This window comes from Dromaius novaehollandiae, unplaced genomic scaffold (assembly GCF_036370855.1).
Source record: "Dromaius novaehollandiae isolate bDroNov1 unplaced genomic scaffold, bDroNov1.hap1 HAP1_SCAFFOLD_63, whole genome shotgun sequence".
In the NCBI taxonomy this organism is placed as follows: Eukaryota; Metazoa; Chordata; class Aves; order Casuariiformes; family Dromaiidae; genus Dromaius; species Dromaius novaehollandiae.
This window is the reverse complement of record NW_026991442.1, coordinates 427534-443729: the sequence shown is the minus strand read 5'-3', so window position 1 is coordinate 443729 and position 16196 is coordinate 427534. Positions and strand designations below refer to the sequence as shown.

The 16196-nt window shown below is 49.0% G+C and overlaps 1 long non-coding RNA gene across 1 annotated transcript; it reads right to left on the bottom strand.

The window, feature by feature from the left end:
* Positions 1 to 509: 509 nt before the first annotated feature.
* On the bottom strand, positions 510 to 3121 carry LOC135326546 (uncharacterized). Its single transcript, XR_010386898.1, has 4 exons — positions 3049 to 3121; positions 2077 to 2184; positions 1426 to 1497; positions 510 to 565 (listed from the first exon to the last, which is right to left on the bottom strand). It is a non-coding gene; the product is annotated as an uncharacterized LOC135326546 (long non-coding RNA).
* Between the last annotated feature and the right edge of the window lie 13075 nt (positions 3122 to 16196).

Sequence of the window (16196 nt, the reverse complement as noted above, 5' to 3'; positions counted from 1 at the left end):
GCTCCGACAGCTAGGCTGAGGAGCACATTTGGAATTAATGGCATTAGATAACAAGGTGATTTCTCTTCCCAAATTCCCTCAGAGTGGACTGTAGCTACTGCAGTTCTTACTTGCTATGGCAATCTCACCCTTCTTTGTTTCTCTTCCTGACTTGGCTTTGCCTTCGTCTATGGCTGGGTCTTCTCTTTTAGCAACAGTGTCAGTATTAGGTAATACTGGCAACAGTAAGAATGGCTTTCAGAAAAGAATACTCATTGCTATGAACTAAGGGCTCAAATAGAAATTCTTACACCAGAAATCTCAACAGAGTACTGTCAGCAGCTAACTTTGCCCTCCAGAAGACTACATCTGTAAACTCTTCCTTACTAATAGCAGCTGTCTAATACAGAATTTTGGGAAAAAAAACAGTGAACTCACCGTTTCCTCCTCCTCATCAGCCAAATAACTAGGCAACACAACGCTGCTCCAGCCAAGAGGATACCCAAGACCGTTGCAGTGCGTACCGTGCAATGCTTTTGTATGTCTTTTGGCTCTGCGGCAGCTGCACTTCTCCCACTAGCCAAACCTGGAGGAAATTACACAAGGCCATATGTTACTGTGTTCTGCACTGCTGATAATCTCACAGTCTGTTTGACATTCCCAGGAAATTTTCTTTTTCCCTTTCTTAGCATCTCTGAAGGAGGGAAATCTCGGGGACGGCAACACTTGCTTGGTTTCAGTAGCAGCAAAGTCCCCAGGTCATTGCAAATCAGCACGCTTTGGAGTCTCTCTTTAGCCTCTCAGCCTTGTTTACCTTCTGGGATGGCCATAATCCAGGCTTCCCAATTGGAGGGGTTTGCTCTCCCTTTCTGGCAATCCTTCACATCCCACAATCCCTTTGGTGCTCCCTCGCCCTTCTGAGGCTCAAAAGGGCTGTTTCACGGAGGCATCCTCTTGACACTTTGAGACAAGTCAGCCCACTGAACAAAACTCATCAGGCCAGAAGGAGAGCACACAGGGGTGCTCATCTGGTTTACCAGTAACTCCTCTGAGCGACGTGGACAAAAGCCATCCCGGGTCCAGGGAGTGCCACCCTGACTCTTCCCTCCCAGGTCAGCACACTTGCCCCAAGGGAAAAGAGTCCGGCTCTCTTGGGCTCCTGCTTCCATAGCCAGTGACACTGCTATTCCGGGCTACACCACGTCCCGGCTCCAACCGAAATGGTGGGTGCTGGCTGCGCTGCTCAGCCCAGCAGCCAGGGTGGGCACCTCTGCGGCAGCCTGCGGCAAAGACGACACCTGAACCTGGCTCTCTCCCTTTGCCTTTTCTCCAGCACAGGCACCACCTCCCCTTCCTTCGCCCTCTGGTCTTCCAAACACCACTCGTATGCTCCCAGTCTTCAGGACTCCTCTCTCACTTAGGCATCCCTGCAAGACTGCTCAGTACCTCGGTGCTTTGGAAAAAAGGCGTATTTCCTGTCGTGCAGGGCTTCTCCGGGCTGTGACACACTTGGAAGCGCTGTCAAGAATCAGAGAGAGGTAAAGCCTCAGCACTGCTCAGGCACACAGCATGCAGAAGGAGGCATGAGGTTCCCTCCAAACCCCTGCCCGGCCTGTGAATCAGGGCATCATTTAGGACCTCCTTTCACAGCAGGGATCCCACTTGGTACTCCTTTTGTGCCTAGGGCCTCTGGGGACTCCCTGCAAGTTCTGAGATGCAGGTGGGGCAGGAGGTCTAGTCGATTAAGAGTCGTGTTTCCTAACTTGCGCTCAATGTGGTTAAAACTGCCTCCTTCCCCAAACGGCAAAGCTCCGAAATCCCAGGGAGCTGCATGGTGTGGGAAGTGAGGCTATCTCATAGGACCCACAAAGGTTTATATGCACATGTCTGGCACACTAATTGCAATCATCTCCACACACCAGAGGCAAAAAACATCTTCAGAAAGCCGCTCCTGGCTTGCTTTAGAACACTTCCAATGCCCTAAGACTTTAACATTTGGCCGCTGACATGCTGTGCAGTAGCAGGCCCCAAGGGAAGAGCCTGCAGACACACAGGGCTTTTGATTTCCTACAGCGGATGACAATGGACAGCAAGTACCTGGCATGCCTGTTGCTTGAGTTGCCTCTCTCTCTTCATCAGAGGCTGGCAGGCTGTGACTGCCTCCTGCCGGAAAGGTCTCCTTCTCCAGGCTCTCCTGATGATTCTCTTTGGAAAGAAAGCCAGACAGCTTGATCAGAAGGAACTGATCCTCATCACTTCCGCATGGTATCTTCAGGAGGCAATCCTTTTCAAAAGGCTTCAGTAAAAAGCTCAGAAACAAAACCTGGCATTTCGGGGTGGGCACCTGCTCACTAGCCCAATGTGTCCTTTGTAGAGAAAAATCAAAGCGCACAAAATCTTCCAGATAACCAATACAGGCAGCAACACCTGCTGTACGGGTGGGGAGACGAGACAATTGCATGGGAACCTCTCATTCTCATGCCACTTGGTGCCTTTTTGAGAATTGGCAAGATGACATTGAATCCTTTCCTTCAAAGAGGGCAGGAAAAACCTGTAGCCGGTTCAGCTGGGGAAAAAGGCCTCCTGAGGACCAAGGCTCATCATGCCAACTCCACCACACAGTACGCGTAACAGTCACATACGGTACACTGAGCCCCAAGCTCTTGCCACTGTGTTCAGGGCGCATTCACAAACGTGCTGCAGCCTCAGCATCTTTGTCACCAGCAAGGCCTGGACGAAAGGAGACAATCCCATACATCCCTGGCTTCTGCAGGACTGATAATCTCACTGCGTGTTTGGGACTCCCAGGCAATTTTACATGCCGTGGTGTTACTATGGCTGATTCTGGTCTCTTGGCACCGGCGGACAAGAAAGCTCACTGACACTTCTCAGGGGCAAGAGCCCACTGGCCAGTGAAAGCCTGAACCAGCGCTGCCCCTACCTGTGCCCCTGGGCTTCAGGGAGGGCATGTGTGCTGGGCACCTTGGATTCCCCAGGAGGGCAATAAAAGAGGAAAAAAGAGAAAATACTAATAGAAGAATCAAAAGGAAAGGAAGACAGACTACTTACCCCTGAGATCTCCCTGAGGCTCGAGCAGAGGCTCCAGCCCCTGAGAAGCTGCAGAAGCTTCAGTGACTTGAGGGACATCTGTAATTACACACGGAGGAGAAAAGGGTAGAATACCTGGGGCAATACACGTGTTTGTAAAGGAACTCCAGTGCACTGAAAGGGATGTTGCCATGCCCTGGGTAGGTCTAGATTCGCACAGCGGCCGAGGGGCCTGCCTGACCTTTGGCTAGGCACACGGCGCCTCTCACAGTAAACCAAGAGTCACGCCTCACCTCTGGGATTCCCCAGAGACTAATTGCAAGCATCTCCACACACCAGAGACAAAGGTCATCTTCAGAAAGCCGCTCCCGCCTTGCTTTAGGACACTTCCCACACTCTAGCACCTTAACATTAACAAACGCGGTGAAGAACACGCTTGCAGAAGAGACCCTCAACAAGCTCTGCGGCTTGCCAATGCCTGCAAGGTGTGACGTGGTGCGTCACTGCGGCGAGGCTCTGATCCATCCCTTTCTCCTGCGTAAGCCACAGCTTATCCATAGCTGTTTCTAAAACCTCACGTTTACAATGATCTCCCTTAACACAGAGTGAAATCTACCCACCAGCTGCTCTCTCCAAGTCCTTCAAGATGTCCTGAAGGAGTTTAGAATATTTCTCAGACGACTTTCTGCTCTGGGCCTTGTACTTTCTGCGCTGAGGACCTAAACAAAGTATTAAGTTAAATTGCACATGAACAACATCCGCACAAGTAAATGCTGCTTCTTTCAAATAACCCAAAAGAGTAGGCAAAGAGTCACGACTCACCTGTACGACTCCCCACAGACTCTGCCTGGCCATCCAGACGAGAGGCTGCATAGCCATCTCCTGCGGCCACATCTGCAACCAAAGAGACGAGCAGAGCTCTCGTTACCTCTTTCCATATGCTGCTTCAGATTTGAAAGGTAGCGAATGAGCATGGAATGTCTCATTACAGCAAGGCACTCGTCTTGCCCTTCCGCTCCTGAGTCTTTGGCAAACACTTATCGGGTGCCTGCACAGGCACCACGTGGCTACAAATCCAAGCATGCTGGGAAAGGATGCCCTGGAGTTCACCTGAGCTCTAAGCTCAACCCCAACAAGCCTGCTGGCTTTGCTGTAGGCACTGGAAAAGCACAAGGCTGGAGCAGCCAGGCAAAGCACCCACCGCAGATCTCTGAAGCCCTCCCAAAGCCCGCTCTGCTCTTTTGCAGGCATGAGCCTCGGCCAAGGACTGAAGCTACACGGCCCACGAACACAACTCTGAAACCACAGGCTCCTCCCAGGAAGGGAATACATCTCCACCACTTACTCCTGGCATGCTCCTGAGGCTGAGAAACAGGATTCAGCTGAGAAGCTGGAAGGCCCCTGCCTGCAGGAAGGCCTGTAAGCAAACACAGACAAGACAAGTTTTCATTACGTGCTGCAACATACTTCCACAGAAGCGCTTGAACCACCTGCAGAGGAAGTAGGAAGTACAAGTTCACAGGAACAAAATAGTACATAGGAAGTTCTTATTCTTCCAGGGACATAAAAATTGATTACATACCCCTGGGAAGACCTGCAGGCTCAAGAACGGGATGCAGCTGAGAAACTGGAGAAACCTCAACTACAGCCACATCTGTAACCAAACACAGATGGGAGCAGTTCTCATCATGTATTTCCATAGACAACTTCGGATTTGAAGGGTGGTGAATGACGGGGAACACACAATTACACCATACTTCTGCTCATGTGCACCTTGCAAACGCTTAGCGGGTGTCTGCAGTGGCACCGTACGGCCATAAATCTAAGCAGGCACAGAGCTGCTGCGGGAGAGCACACCCCGGAGTTCACACAAGCTGTAAACTCAACCCCAGCAAGCCCGCTGGCTTTGCAGCAGGCTTTGGAAGCAGCACAAAGACTTTGCAAGGCAAAGCACCCCGGGGCACATCTCTCAAGGCCTCCCGAGTCCCACTCTGCTCTTCTGTGCCTCTGAGCATCAGCCAACGACTTATTCAGTTACACTCACCACCAGGAAAAGCTGGAAACGTAAAAGCTTCTTCTACGAAGCAAATACATATTCAGTACTTACCCTGGGGATCGTCCTGAGGGTCAGGAAGAGGAAACAGCCAAAATGCTGGATCACCAAAGCCTACAGGCAGAGCAGAAACCCAGCACAGAGGTGGCAAGTTTTCCTTAGAAGCTGCTACCAACTTCTTCACAAAGCAGTTGTAATGAATGGAAGGGGGGGTCACGTCATCACATGGGACATATATGTAGGTCAATAGTCCCAAAGCTGTGGAGGGGCAGAGAGGACCTTTTGCCTGGCAGCTCTCAAAGGAAAGAAATGCTCACAACTTACCCCTGGGACTCCCCTGCGGCTGTAAGGCCCTTGGACCCCAGAGGAAGTATGAAGCACAATTTCATGGGAGCAAAATAGCACAAGGAAAGTTCTTGTTCTTTCAGGGAAGTAAAAACTGACTACGTACCCCTGGGAAGACCTGGAGGCTCGGCAACGGGATGCAGCTGAGAAGCTGGATAATCCTCAGCTTCAGCCACATCTGTAAGCAACCACCGATGGGAGCAGTTCTCATCATGTATTGCCACAGACAGCCCCCAAGCACCCCCAAGACAAACAAACACGCGGCCCCTCGGCCCCTTCTTCCGCGGAGCTCTCTAACCTCCACCAAGGAAGCCAGCGCTCTGCAAAGGGGCAACCCTCAGCGCCGGAGGACACGAAGCAGCATTCGCACTGCGGGGGCACGAGAGCTCCCCGGCCAGCGCCAGGCCAAAGCGGCGCCAGGAAAGGCACGCTTCTGCTCTTGCCAGGGAAGCTCAGGTCCCCCGAGGACTCACCTCCAGCCTGTCCGCGAGGCTCGGCGCCGGCGTCCGGCCACGCAGCTGGATCGCCATCGCCGCCGGGCACCGCTGCAACCGCCCGCGGGGACAACAGCTCCCGTCAGCCAGCGCCAGGCGCCGCTCCAGGCACAGCTCTCGCCCCCGGCCCCCGCCGCCCCCCAGCGCACCCCCCTCCCCGCGGCCCCACGAGCCTCGCCCAGCCGCTCCCGGCCCCCGACGCCGCCTCCCGCCGCCCCGGCCGCTCGCCAGCCGGCCCCGCCGCCCCCAGCCTGCCGCGCCGCCTCCGCCTCCGCCTCCGGCGCCGCCCGCCCTACCTGGGCCCGGCGCTGCCCGCGGAGCAGCCCGGCTGTCCCGGGCACGCAGCGCCGCCAGGAGCCCGAGCAGCAGCAGCAGGCGCCGCCCGGCGCCGGACGCCCCCCGCGCTCGCACCATGCTGCCCGGCGCCAGCAGCCGCCCCCCGCCGGCGCCCTCGAGCAACGCGCGCGCGGAGCGGCGTCTGCGGGGCGCGGCGCGGCACAGCCCCGCGCAAAACCCCGCCCTGCAGCACCCCGCCCTGCACCGCCCCGCAGCACGACGCAGCGCAGAGCCCCGCACTGCACCGCAGCGCAGCGCAGCGCAGCACAGCGCAACACCGCGCAGCACGACGCAGCGCAGCGCAGCGCGGGGCCCCTCTGTGAGCTCAGGGGCGCCCTCCGCGCGGGAGGCGCAGGGGGCCGCGCACCCCCGCCGCGGCCCGCGCTCCCTCCGCGCGCCGGCGCCGGCGCCGCCCTGTGCGGGCAGCCCGGGCATGCTGGCGGCCGGGGGTGCTGCTGCCGCCCTCGAGGAGCCCCTCGGGGGCAGCCCGGCTCTCTGCCCACACGCTCGCGCCCCTGCGCTCGCCTCGCTGCTCGGCAGCTCCGCGCCAGCGCCTGCTCCGGCCTCGCTCGCTGCTCTCCTTCGCGCCCCGCTGCCGCCGCTCTGCCCCAGCGCCGGCGCCAGCTCTGCGCTTCTGGAGCTGGCCCGGGGGCAGCTGCTGACAGGCGGGGGGGCTCCAGGGCCAAGCCTGTGCCCCAGCTCTCCTCCCCCGCCCCGCTGGGACTCTGCCTGCTAAAGCCCTAAAGAAACACTACATCAAAATGCTGTATTTCTCCGTACGTGTTGCCAGTTTGGCAAAAGAATTGGAGGTGCATCTATCCCTAACTGAACTGTCCTCCATAAAACACAAAAAATCACTCCCATAGGCCAAAAAGCCCCACGCCCGGGTGAAGACCCCTCCCCGAGCATGTGTAACAGTAAATTGGTGTGTAAGCAGTAGTATAATTGTCTGTACATTACTCTCCAATCAGTGTAAAAGGGAAAGTTGCAAACCTTGCAATGTGTTTGTAAAAATGCTACTTGAAAAGGCCGGGGGTGTGCTTGATTTGTGGGAAACTGTTACAAGACAGCCCTGGGAAGCTCAGAAAGAATGTTCAAACTAGGTAGCTTAGGATAACTTCTTATTTTCTGAAAAGAAGCATTCTTTAATCACGGGCATCCTAGAACTGCTAAAGCCCTAAAAGAAACATTAAATCAAAATGTTTTATTTCTAGGTACGTATTGCCAATTTGGCAAAAGAACTGGCGGTCCACGTATCAGTATTGAACTGAAGCTGTCTAGAGGTAGCCGCTTCGCACAACTTGTATAAAACTTGCTTAGCATGACTAGCTGAATTTGCTGGAGCCTTAGGCCGCACTCCTAGTCCAGTGAGAAAGGGCCCCGGAGCTGGTGGAGGCTGGAAAAATGAGGGAGTTACAAGCAGGTTGCATTCCTGCGCTTCACACTCCGAAAGGGAGGATGTCAAGGCTTTGAAATAAGGCCTGCTTGGGCGCCAGGAGCCTGGGAGACAAAGCCTCCTCTCACTGCGGGAGCAGTGTTCATTAGGAGGTCTGGACTATCTCCTCCTCGTCAGGACCTTGGGAGATAACACCTGCTGTCCCTGCTGGGGCAGTGTCAATTGCTGGAATGACCATCTCCTCCTCAGGACCTTGAGAGACAGGGGCGGGACCCGGGCAATGAAGAAATCCCTGACCAACCAGTGCAAAAGGGAAAGTTGCAAACCTGGCAATGTGTTTGTCTTGATGCTACTTGAAAAGCTGGAGGCGGGTGCTTGATTTGTGGGAAACCACCGAGCACCCAGGCTTGCGCAGCTCTGAGCTAAATAAGCCAATGTCTCTGCTGAGTGTGTAATTATTGGCTTATTGCACAACGAATCCGCTTTTTGGACAGCAGTTTTCTGGTGACCCAGATGGGACCCTCCCTGTAAAGCCTTGCCCGGATCATCTTGCCAGTTCCCGGCGGGGAGATGCTGCTCTTCGGACTCCAGCGCGCACCGACCATTTTGTTCGGGGACTCCACGCGCACCCTCCCCGGTCGAAGCGGGTTAAGCGGCTCAAAGGTGCAACGCAGTAATCATTAAGAGACATTGCATCGAGGGTATGATATAGGGGCAATTGGTTGTGGTAACCCAGTGTAAGCTTTGTACACATTTGGACAGTGCGACTGGAGTGTACGAAAGCATAATTGGTAAGAATGTTCTTTTAAGGGTAATAATATGGGAACAGGACAATCTGCAGGGGTATCCCCCTGTTCTCCTTTAGGATGCATCCTGAAACATTGGGATAAGTTTGGTGGGGATCCTTTAACAAGGAGAAAATGAAGGGAATACTGTACTCAGTGGTGGCCAATGTATAAAGTGGAGGATGAGGGGAAATGGCCAGAAATGGGAACACTAAACTAGAATACAATTTTGCCACTTCTGTTGTTTTGCAGAAGACAGAACAAATGGGATGAGGTCCCATAGGTGGATTTGTTTTTCTCTCTGAGAAATGATCATGAAAGAAGAAAAAAATGTAAGCTATTGGTCTCTGACTCCAATGTGTTAATGATGATGGAAGACAAAGAGAAAATGCCTCGGTGTTGCTCTGCTTGTAGTATTGGGAAAAGATGTTTAAAAGTGGGTGATGAGGAAGAGGATGTACAATTATTGGTCTCTCCGGAAAGAGATCAAGATAGTGTCGATGGCAGAGGTAAGGGAAGTGAGGCATGTAGCCCAACTGCAGGCAGAACTCGGGCTACTCGGGCTCAACAAAATGCTGTGATTGAGGCCGCGCTGCGTCAAGCAGTGGGACCAGACGGACTGCCTGTAGATGCGAAGGTGCCTTTTTCAACTCCAGATTGAATGAATCGGAAGGAGTCTGCCGGGTCGTACCGAGAAAATCCAGAAAAGATGTATCAATCCTTTAAAATGATAATTGCGAATCATAACCCAGCCTGGCAGGATTTACAGGTGCTTTTAAATACTTTGCTTGCAGCTGAGGAGAAGAGACTGGTATTGGACACAGCTCGAGAGGAAAATGAAAGAGAAAGTGCTAGAGATGGAGCGAACCGTTTTCTGCCGGCCCAAGAAGCAGACTGGGATCAAAATACAGGGGCAGGCAGGTTAATGACTAAACAGTAGCAACAGTTAATATTATATGGGGTAAAGCATGGAGTACCTAGGCCCAAGAATATTGCAAAACTATATCAAGTCGCACAGGGTGAGAATGAGGATCCCTCTGCATTTTACGAGCGGTTATGTGAAACCGCCCGAAAATGGACAGACTTGGATCCCGAGGACGAAGCGAACAAGACGACTTTTACTACATTATTTGTAGGACAATTGGCACCAGCTATAAGGAGAAAGCTTCAGAAAGCAGATGGTATGTCGGGGATGTCAATGTCGCAATTAACAGAAATTGCATCTAAGGTGTACAATAACAGGGAAGAAGCAGAGAGAAAGGAAAAGCAGAAGGAGAAACTGAAAGATAAGAGGCAAAATGCTGCAGTCTTGGCAGCTGCATTTGCCCAGGCACAAACTTCCTCTCGGGGAAGAGGCTTTCCAAAAGGACGAGGATGTGGCAGAGGGCATAGAGTAGGAAGGAATTTGGGAAACAGAATTTCACTGAGGAGAGACCGACGTGCGATCTGTAGGGAGAAGGGGCACTGGGGAAGTGAGTGCCCGAAGAAACAATCAGATCACTGGAAACCTCTGTCTGTATCTGTTCCAGAGGCAGATTTGCTCCTGATCAGTAAAGAAGATTCAGACTGACGGGGACCGGGGGGTTGAGAAATTGGATTCCCCAGCCGGACCCCTGCTTTCAGTAAAGCTGGGGAACGAAACAGTTAAATTTTTAGTAGACACTGGAGCAATGTATTCGGTATTAGACAGCTGTAAGGGACCAATGAGTAAATTCTCTATGCCAGCAATTGGGGCCACGGGAAAGCGAGAGGTCAAACCTTTCTTTCAACCAATTAAATGTAAAATAGGAAATAGAGTGTTAACACATGAATTCTCATATGTGCCAGAATGCCCATTACCCCTAATGGGGAGGGATTTACTGAATAAACTGGGGGCACAGATAACCTTTGATAAAAACAAAGTTCAGGTGCACATTCCACAAAATGGCGCCAGGAAAGCACAAGCCTCTATGTTGCAGAAAGCACTGGATTCTGAACAGGTGGAGAGTGGACCAAGCGCAATTCCCTCCGAAGTAATGGACACAGTAGTCCCTTTTGTGTGGGCAACGGAGAAACCTGGGAGAGCCAGATATGTAGAACCGGTACAGGTGGACTTAAAACAAGGAGCTAAATCGGTAAGGCGAAAACAGCATCCCATGAAGTTAGAGGCCCGTGTTGGACCGGAGCCTATCATTACTAATTTCTTAAAGTAGGGACTGTTGCGAGACTGTCAATCCGAGTACAATAATCCAGTCCTGCCTGTTAAAAAACCACATTCACAAGAATATCGTCTCGTACAGGATTTGCGAGCTATTAACCAGATAGCGACTGATGTGCACCCAGTGGTACTCAGTCCACACACTTGGTTAACGACAACAAATGATTCAAATGTCTATTTTACAGTAATGGATTTAAAAGATGCTTTCTTCTGTATCCCTGTGGAGGAACAAAGTCAACAATTATTCGCCTTTGACTGGGAAAGTCCTACAACGAGACGCAAAAAGCAGTTGTGCTGGACAGTACTCCTACAAGGATTCAAGAACAGCCCTACAATTTTTGGTAAGGTACTCGCAAGAGAATTAGAATTATGGCAAGGTAAGACAGATACCACTACCTTATTACAGTATGTGGACGATATCTTATTGGGGGCAGACACGACTGAAGAATGTAGAGAAAAAAACATCAGTTTATTAAATTTGGGGGCAACAGCAGGATATAGGGTGTCTCAGAAAAAAGTACAGATCACGAAGGAAAGCGTAATCTATCTAGGCTTTGAAATATCCCAGGGGGAAAGAAAATTAGGAATCAAAAGGAAAGAAGCGATTTGTCAGATCGCCCCCCGAAAATGAAGACGAGACCTTAGGGGATTTTTAGGAATGGCCGGGGGGTGTCGCCTGTGGATACCTAATTTTGGATTAATGGCAAAGCCTCTCTATGAAGCTGTTAAGGGGCCGGGAGACTTGCTGGAGTGGACTCCAGAATGCCGAAAAGGATTTGGTGAAATCAAGATTGCTGTCATGAGTGCTCCCGCATTAGGACTTCCAAACCTAACAAAGCCCTTTGACCTTTACGTACATGAGAGAGGGCACCATGCATTGGGAGTGCTCGTACAGACTTTAGGAAACTGGAAAAGACCTGTGGCTTACTTTCCAAAACACTTGGATAAAGTGAGTGCAGGGTGGCCAGGATGCTGGAGAGCAGTTGCAGCTGCTGTGTTGTTGATACAAGAAGCAGGAAAATTGACGTTGGGACAAAAGGTGACTGTTTATGTGCCACATGCTGTTGCAGCAGTTTTAGGACAGAAAGGGCATCACTGGTTATCCGCGAGTAGGATGGTGCAATACCAAGCAGTAATACTTGAGCCAGAAGATGGAACCATGAAAGTGTCTAATACCCTTAATCTGGCATCTTTATTACCACTTGATGAGGAGGGGAGGTTGGCTCATGACTGCCTGCAAACTCTTGCGCGAGCGTATTCCAGCCGTCCGGATTCGAGAGATATTCCATTGCAGAATCCAGATTGGGAATTATTTACTGACGGGAGCAGTTTTATAATAAAGGGAGAAAGAAGGCCTGGAGATGCTGTTGTCACTTTGGAAGAAGAAATCGAAGCAAGATCGCTGCCAGCAATGTGTTTACAGAGTCAGAATACGCCTTTGGGGTTATACATGCCCATGGTAATAGTAATAAATTAAAGTGTTGTTAGTTCTTGTATGTGTGTATGTAGTGATTCAATGCATTTACAAATGTAATATGGGAAAGATTTTAAAAGAGTGAGACTAATATGATCACCTAAGTCTCAAAAGGGGGAATTGTTACAAGACAACCCTGGGAAGCTCAGAAAGAATGTTTGAAGTAGGTAGATTAGGATAACTTCTATCTCTCTTTTCTAAAAAACTGAACCTGTCTAGAGGTAGCCACTTAGATAAAATTTGCTTAGCATGAGTAGCTAAATTTCCTGAAGCCTTAGGCCGCACACTTGTGCAGCATGAGTAGCTAAATTTGCTGAAGCCTTAGGCCGTGCTCCTAGTTCAGTAAGAATGGGCCCCAAAGCTGGCGCAGGCTGGAAAGATAAGGGAGTTACAAGCAGTCTGCATTCCTGTGCCCCACTCTCCGAAAGGGAGGATGTCAAGGCTTTGAAATAAGGCCTGCTTGGGCGCCAGGACCTTGGGAAGCAAAGCCTCCTCTCACTGTTGAAACAATGTTAATTAAGGGGTCTGGATTATATCCTCTTCGTCAGGACCTTGGGAGATAACACCTACTGACCCTGCTGGGGCAGTGTCAATTGATGAAATTACTATCTCCCCTCATCAGGACCTTGAGAGGCAGGGGTGGGAGCCAGGGAATGAAGAAATCACTAACCAATCAGTGCAAAAGGGAAAGTTGCAAACCTGGCAATGTGTTTGTCTTGATGCTACTTGAAAAGTTGGAGGGGGGTGCTTGATTTGTGGGAAACCACCGAGCACCCAGGCTTGCACAACTCTGAACTAAATAAGCCAATGTCTCTGCTGAGTGTGTAATTATTGGCTTATTGCACACCAGGCAACGAATCCGCTTTTCGGACAACAAAAGTGGACCTATATTTGTTGATTAGCAAAGAGAGAATGACCTTACAAAGCTGGAGCTTTGGAAGCAAAGGGCACTGTGTCAACACAGGCTGCTTGCCCTGAGCAGCATTAAGAACAGCAAGAGAGCATAAAGTAATACTTAAACTCCAGTTAACTGAATGTGTAGTTTGCTTCCAGCAGCATCTTGAACTGTCTTTGTTGTCCCGTTCCTTAACCATCTGTGCTGTGCTATTTTTGTTCCAATCACATAGTATCAGTCTTCAAGGATTATGGAGGGTCCTGTATGGTTCCTGTAAGGTGAGAAATAAGCATTTAAAAAATGAAATCAGTTTCAGAGGTCATGGATAAACTGTAAACCAAATGTGATTGTTAAAGCCCCCATTCTTATAACAGTTTGTTAAAAAAAAAACCCAAACACCACCAGCTTCAGGCTACTGTTCACTGGAAAACTACTATTACAGTAAGCGCTGACACTATTGATTTGAGTTAGAATGAAATAGAAAAGAAATAGGGCATGTTGCACCTTGCCTAGAATAAGGGCCCAGGAGGGCCCTCATCTTCTGAGGGACAGAAGATTTTACAAAATTAATCAAAATGAAAAATATTCATTTTGCTTAATACATTATTTGAAGTTTCCCAGGTACTTTGTGATGAAAATCTCAACGACCTTTGCACTTCTTTTGTTATTTATTCTTTTTAAAGAGGTATTACAGGAAAGAATTGTCATACTTCTGTAGTGTGTTCATCCTAGAAGTGGCAAACCTGACCTTAAAGCTTACTTTAGTGGGACGGGGTTCAAACTCACCTCTCCCACCTCTCACTCTAATGCAGTTGTCATCAGACTATAAAGTTAGTTCTACTGGTTGGACTTGCTATCATCCTGGCTGCTAGAAAAAGCATGACTCTATAGGCTGATGGTTAGGGTTATTAGCAGTGAGACAGTCGACAGGCAGACGGAGTCCTATTTTTTTCTCTTGGGTTTGTTTGTGTACTCTACATATAGCAGTCATCACTCCCTCTACTGGCCTGATTTAAAAAGAAGAGACTGGCTGCGTTTTATAAAGATCCTGATCTTCTCTGAGTATATAGGGAGTATTTTGAAAATACAATAAATATGACATGGGTTTATCATGGTAGATTGTGCCCAACTAATATCTTTTTTGATAGGGTGAATGATTCCATTGAAAAGAAAGATCAACTACCTCTAATCGCACTGGAATTCAGTAAAAGAGTTGGTGCACTGCAATGGAAAAAAAATCTTCTGGTTAAAGTGCAGCTTTCTAAAAAAACTGTAAGCGATGGGTATGGGGAGGGCACGAGGAGCTAAAAAAATGAAAGCAACAAATATCCATGCTGAAAAAAAGTGCTGTATAGTTGAATACAGGTGACTAGTGGACTCCCTTGAGGATCAAGTGTCAGACTGATTTTGGTTAACATTTTCATTTCTGGTCTTGACACAAAAAGAGTACGTGACTGTCTGTTGATGACAAAAAGCTGAGAGGCACTACTAAGTCAGGTGACACCGGCCAACATAGTGGAAGGAAATGGAATGATTGGTACAAAACACAGTGCTAACAAGTGACAATTTGGTTATGTGGGGGCAAAGAAGAACTCTTACAGCTGGAGATATCAGAGATTGCCTCCAAGGAAAAGGTGTTAGCTAACCATTGGATGCTTAGGAGCCACAAGACAGCTTCAGGAATAAAACATAAGCAGAAACCATCCTACGGTGTAGCAGATGAAAAAATAGGGAAATGTAAACATAGAAGGCACTTCACCCAGAACTGTGTGTGCTATTTTGGCCAGGCAAGAGGAATTCAAAGTGGAAGAGATGTTAACAGAAGAATAAAGGATATATAAACCATTTATAATTCAGGCTGGGCTGTGACATTACTACTTTTTAAACAGGAATAATGGGGCAAAGGACCTAGTTTTATGATGCAGCATGAACAGTATAGTTAAAAGAAAAAATGATAGGATGCAATTCCAAAAGGTCTCTTCCAGTCCTGTATTTTTTCTGCAAATAGTATCTTATCCATAATTTACTCCTAATAAACTATAACCGCCCATCACAACTTACAATAGAAACTACTCCACATTTCTCACAAGGATAGTTGAGAGCTGTGTGACCTAAGATTCACACCTGACGGCCTGCTCAGCAGAATTTACCAGCTATTTAGAGAGTACATTTCCACTTAAAAACATCTGAAGTACACTTACTGTACGGGATGTTTCATACCCTGGTATTACATGTCCAGTCTATTGTTTTCAGATTACAATGCACTGGTTTCTATTCCTTATTGATTCAACATTCTGAATTTCTGTCATGGAGATTATGGCTTCAGTAATTCTGGCAGGTGCAGCCTAAGAGGAATCCTGGAAATTAAACCAGAGACTGGTAAGTTTTTCACAAACAATAAATAAAAATGCAGATCAAAAGTTTTTAAAGCTCAAATGACTTTTAAATAAAAGTTCTTTCATGGGCTGTAGTGCTTAGCCGAGACTTAAGGAAAAGTTCCCCATTTGTCTTACTATAAATTGACTTACTAGCTTCAGATTGACAGCGCTTTTTTCATAAAGAAAGGGAAGTTTAAACTGATTAGCTGGCTCTTTTTATAATGCTGGAAAATCTGGCATTTGTGAGGATTTTTTTAAACACAAATCCAACCCATGATAACCTCTCCTGGTACGGAGCCCTGCAACCAAGTTATCTGGAGATGTTACTGTCAACATTTTCTAGCATGCCAGGGCATCTAATTATACCACCTATTGGTTCAAGAAAAAAGCCTCTTTAAGAGTAGGCAGAGGGTTTTCTTTCTCTGCTTGTTCTTTGTCAAGAGGAAAAGATATTCCACCTCCCATTTTTTTTATGTCTCTTGCCCACAGATCTCAGCTTAGAATCACCATGGCTTTACCTGAAATGCCACCCCTCTTTAGGGGATAAGAAAGGATGTGACCACCCTCCTGGCTTCTGAGTGTAGACAAAGCATTATGAATTTAAACTGTACGACATGGGCATTAGAATAACCCAAAGAAGACAAGGAAGTGTAAACTACCCAAATTTGCTACGCTAGGCTGCTTTCAACTGCTTCAAAGCGTCTGGGTAGCAACGATGGAAAAAAGAGCATTGGTGCCACCAAAACCTGCCCAGCAGTGGCTGAATTCTGGCGGGTTAGAAGAGTAATGCAACAGGCTGTGCTGAGTAGGTGCAGG